A 5,396-nucleotide genomic window follows, 5' to 3' on the forward strand; every position below is an offset into this window, starting at 1 on the left:
AAATTGATAATGGGTGTCTTAATTTTTTTAGGAGACACATGTGATGTCATCAATTAGTTTTTTATGATTAGTACCCACATAAAAACCTGGGGTCACTTTCCTTAGAAAATGAGAAGTGCAATCAAAATTTTTTATCCAGATAGTGCTTCTTTATTACTGTGAATGAAAAAAAAGTTTTCTGTTTACAACTGGGGACTCCCTCTCTGTCTACAGTAATAGAGCTATTCTCAAACCAATATTTCCAGTCTAGTGAGATGAGGTAAGCTATTGCCACTATATAACCCCATCCTGAAATCCTCCACTCCAAATCTGGATAGAGAGGAAATAGAGAAGGCTCCTGGGTAGGTGCTAGAGGAAGGCATTTTCAAGTCTATTACTATATCTTATCCAAGACACAAGTATTTATTCCCAACATGCTACAAAATTTATTTGAATTAAAACTTATTCCATGTTTTATAGAATTACTTTTGTTATTACTATAATGTATAACATGAAAATATTATCTTATATAATTAAATTATCATACAGAATTGTTTCATCATTAAGACTCACAAGTAATAGAAATTCAAATGGCCATTATAACTAGACTTATATAATTATCTAAAACTTGAGATATTCAGGGCTGAGTTTTTATCTCAGTGGCAGAGTGCTTGTCTAGCATCTTTGAGGGTTTGATCCTCAGCACCACATAAAAATAAATAAATAAAATAAATGCATTCTGTCTTTAAAAAGATGTTCAAAGTACTTATTCATATTGAAATGGTAAATTCAATAACAAAACATATGAGGGCAGATTCAGAAAATATTCTTATTTATAAACTGAGTTGTACAGAAACTCTGTGTAGAAAAATGGTGCGGTCCATATGAAGTGTGTTGTGTATAGAAAAGAAAATGACATGCATGCAGGGTACCACTGAAGTTTCAATGCACTTGCAGCATGATGGACCATCAGATCAAGATAAAATCCAGCATGTAGTATGTTTTAGCAAATCAAATGCTTCTGTTGTTGTTTTGTTATGAAGTGTTGTTATTTGACCTCAGGCTTTATACCTACTGAGCAAATATGCTTCCAATGAGTTACACCCCCTTCTCCTGAAAAATATAGTTTTATTGGAATGCCATCATGCATTAAGTTACTATATATTGCAGTTTTACGCTATGATTGAAGCGAACTTCTGGTCCACACAGCCAAAAATCTTCATGATATGGTCCTCTGAAGAAATATTTTGGAAAAATCCATTGATATAATTTTAATACCACCAAATATATTGAAAGGTTTTTGGAACATGGATCCCTATGTGCAATCCCCAACAGCATTCTAGTTAATTTGGGAGTCAAATATTTCAGCATTTATCTGCTGGTAATAAAAATCTAAATCTAATTATGAGTAAAATTGAGGTAACCAGGTAGAGTGTGAGTATGGCAGTAAGATTCTTTCTACATCTTGGCAAATTTTTAGAAATATTAGAATAAAATAACCTTAAAATGTTTTATCACACTCAGTGTTTTATTTTATTTTTATTTTATTAGTTAATTTAATCATTTCAACAAAATCTAGAATTGAGCAGAATTCATTCCCATGTAGCTAAGAAACTTGCCAAATGCAAGCCCAATTGTACTGTCAGAATTGGAGCTACATTTCCAGATATTTCTAGTTTTAAAAAAATCTTCGGCCTGGAATTGTAGCTCAGTAAATCATATAGGTAGTATGCACAAAGATACCCAGCACCAGTAGAAAAAGAGAAATTCAGCCCTGTCCTAGACCAGCTGAAAGAGTACTGATAATTCACTAATGTTCCTTGCTAGTAAAGTATGGGTCACTGCAGGTGGCCACTGAGGCCTATATGAAGGATAGACAAAAAAGTTGAAGTGTCTTGTGTCTCTTTTTTTTTCTTTTAGTTGTAGACCTTTGTTTTCTTTATGTTGCTGAGGATCGAGTCCAGTGTCTCACACAAGTGCTCTACACCCACTGTCTTACACAAGTGCTCTATGACTGAGCCACGACCCTAGCTTGCCTTGTACATTGAAGACCCCTCTATTCAGTCCCCATGTGTAGGCTTGCTCCAGTTGGGTTAACATTTGTTAAGCACTTACAATAAGTGTCAGAAACATGTATTGTCTCATTAACTTCAATAAGGCCCATTATAGACAGGTCCTTTAACTATGATGTAAAAATTAATTTAACTTGACTGCTATATGGAAAGAAATATTTTGCATTAAGTTAATGGCATTGTCTATACCAGAAAGTACTAAATAAATGGCAGTTGTCAGCAGGAGCCTGGATTGATGATAAAACTCAGGAGGCAGAGGATCACAGTTCAAGGCCAGCCTCAGCAGCTGAGACCCCTCTGAATAAAAAAGGGTTGCGGATGTAGCTTATTAACAAAGTGTTCCTGGGTTCAATCCCCAAAACCAGAGGTCTGAGGTTGGGGCTTGCTTATGACATAGTACTCAATTTTGGGTGAGTAAAGAACTGGGGATTCCAGCCTTATGCTGCACCTTTCCTATTTAACCATCAGGAGGCAGCAAAAGGTCTCTTCCAATGCCTGCTGTGGTTCCCCCTGGTGCCCACCAGACAGCAACAAAGCAGGGCAGCTGATCTTGTGGTCATTGTGGCAGCATTGCTTCTCTCAGTGATCCTTTGCATAGTTAGCCCCAACCTCCCAGGGCCTTAACTAACTCGGAGGAGACAGGCCAGAACCAAGTTAATAAATAAAATTCAGAATTTATTAAAAATTAGAGCTCCCATTTTGTGCCTTCCTGGTGAGAAAGAAATAAATAACCAGAAGGGACACAGCTGGGGAAAGAAAATCAATCCCAAGACAGATTTATTAAACTGCACCTCCCTTCCCAACCCCTCCCCCTATGGCTCTTGGGACATAGCACATGAGCAGGTACCTCAGTCCAGGTAGAATGTGGGTGGCACCAAGGCTTACCTGCCATGCCCAGGAGGGGAGATAGGTCCTAGGATCATTTGTTTCCAGCCCTTGAATCCCATAGACCTGCTTCCAGCAGGGGCCAGGGCTGAAGCATCAATTGGAGGCACCTGTGGGTGGTGGTGGTAGGGGGAGAACAGGGTAACAACCTAGGCAGCATAAGCAGCTGAAAGAGGGTCCAGCCCCCTCTCCAGGTTCAACCAGTAGCCTGATAAGTCATGTCCCATCCATACCCCCTTCTCCCCTTGAGCCTGTAACCTCTGCACTAAGCTGAGGATCTTCCTGGGCAGTTCAACAGAGGCACGGATGAAAACTGCATCACATTGCATATAGTTTCCCTTTCGGATATCCTGGTGGGAGATGAACTTGGGATATCCAAAGCCCAGAGAACTCTCATCCAAGGAGCTTCACCACGTGCCTGGCTTTTGGAATTTTTTTTCATTTTGAGTCAGAGTGGAAAGTCTCAATGAAAGGCTATGGATTAGCAAGCCCTGGGTTGCTCTGATCTAGCAGGAAGAATGTGACACGATAGGCAAAATGCCACTCAAGGAGACTGTCAAAGGTGCCTGGTAGCACATGAATGTACAGAGAGAGATATGTGCTCTCACTACTGCCGTTGCCAATGAGGAGTGCAGACACCTGTAGTTTGTAACCATACTTATGTATTTTGAAGGCTGGTCTGAAGCACTCAACGTTAGGCTTGGCCTCTTGAACCCTCTGCCCATAGCTGCCAATCATCCAGATGAGCGCTCCATTACTTCCTACTGATAGTTCCTCCAGCTCTCCACACAGTTCCTGCAGCTCCTGCCACTGCTGGCTCACCAGGGCACACATCATAGCCAGAGGTGGCTTCACACTCTCCTCCACATGCTGCACCATTGTCAGCTTAGGGCACTGTTGGCAAAGTTCCAGGCAATGAGGAAAGGGAGAACTGTTACCAAAAGGGAAAGACACAGGGGTAGAAGGCGCCCAACTCTCCATGATGAAGACAGGGTGCTAGGAAGCACCTGTAGCCGGACATCAGGGGGAAGGACCTCAAAGAACTAAACTCCCAGGAACCCTATCCTTCATTCAGGACTTCATGGCCTAAAGAAGGGTTAACAGGAAGAAGGGGCATCTGACCCTGTGCATGCAATCAGAGTCTTTGAACGGGTATAGCACCAAGGCAGTCCTACCGCTGTCCGTCAGATGATTTGGCAGATCCTCCTGTGACACAGTGCCCATGCCACCCTGGTTAGAGTAGGGCACAGACAGCCTTGGGCACTGGTACTGGTGACTCTGTACCTATTGACTTCCTTTGTGCAATAGGTACAAGGCTGGGTGCACTTGGGGCACTCAGAAGTTGCATGCTGGGCCAGTAGTCACCGCATCATGCAGGCACCACTCTTGTTCTCACAGTACGCACTCTCTTGGGGGCACATACCCTCATGGCTCTCAAAGGCTCCACCACTGAAATCAAAGCCACAGAACTCGCAATTGAGGCACCGCTTGGGGCAGTCGTGTTGCAAGTTTGCAGGCAGATCACAGTGACTCAGCTTGGCAGGACAGCGATTGGGGCAGGGAACTTCAATGAAGCTGCAGCTATTCAGGTGTCTCTATAAATGACAAAGTGGCCCACTCCAGCAGCAGCCCTCCTCACTGTGGATGCAGCGAATGGGCAGGCCTAGCATCTGGACCTCCAGCTCTGGGTCTGGGTAGATCTTGGCATAGTCCAGTGGAAGTTGGTCCTCAGGGCATTTGAAGACTCCTTCCCTGAGCAACTGCTGCAGGCAGGTTTCGCAGAAGCGGTGGCCATAGGTAGAAACCTGCAGGGGCTCGCACATGGGTTTCCTGCACATAGGGCACAGCAGTCGGTGCTTGGGCTTCTCCAAGAAGTTGTAGTGGAAGCTGCGCATGGCGGGAGAGTGGCAGACACCGGCAAGCGGGGCTGGGCACGTGGTGGCCCCTGGTGGCATGGACTCGCAGCCCCGCCCAAAGCAACTAAGTGTTTTATATATGCTTCATATTTGAAATACTATATAGTCTATAAATCTCTCTTCACTTAAAAAATGATTGCATGCTACATTATTTTACAGACATAAAAACAGAATTCTTCAAGAATATTTGGACTATTTCTAATTCATAAGAAAATTTTAAATAGAATATTTCTTACATATGCATATATAGTATATCAGTATAAATGTTTTTATATGAATATATACATGCAAAATCAGGATATATACAAAAGGTTCTTGCATGTTTTCTATATGAAATATGCACATTTGTGGATGGGGTTATGGTTCAGTGGCAGAGCACTTGCCTAGCATGTGTGAGGTTCTGGGTTTGATTTTCAGTACCATACATCAATAAAGGACCATTAACAACTAAAAGAGTATTAAAAAGAATATATATATATATAACTGTCCTTAACAGGAAAGCTCCAAATGCAATAATGACAACCATCACAAATACTGGTCAGAC

The 5,396-nt window shown here is 42.2% G+C and overlaps 1 pseudogene; it reads right to left on the bottom strand.

The window, feature by feature from the left end:
- Nucleotides 1-3,085: 3,085 nt before the first annotated feature.
- On the bottom strand, nt 3,086-4,891 carry LOC143386497 (TNF receptor-associated factor 4-like; annotated as a pseudogene).
- Between the last annotated feature and the right edge of the window lie 505 nt (nt 4,892-5,396).

The sequence above is a fragment of the Callospermophilus lateralis genome, unplaced genomic scaffold (genome assembly GCF_048772815.1).
Source record: "Callospermophilus lateralis isolate mCalLat2 unplaced genomic scaffold, mCalLat2.hap1 Scaffold_116, whole genome shotgun sequence".
In the NCBI taxonomy this organism is placed as follows: Eukaryota; Metazoa; Chordata; class Mammalia; order Rodentia; family Sciuridae; genus Callospermophilus; species Callospermophilus lateralis.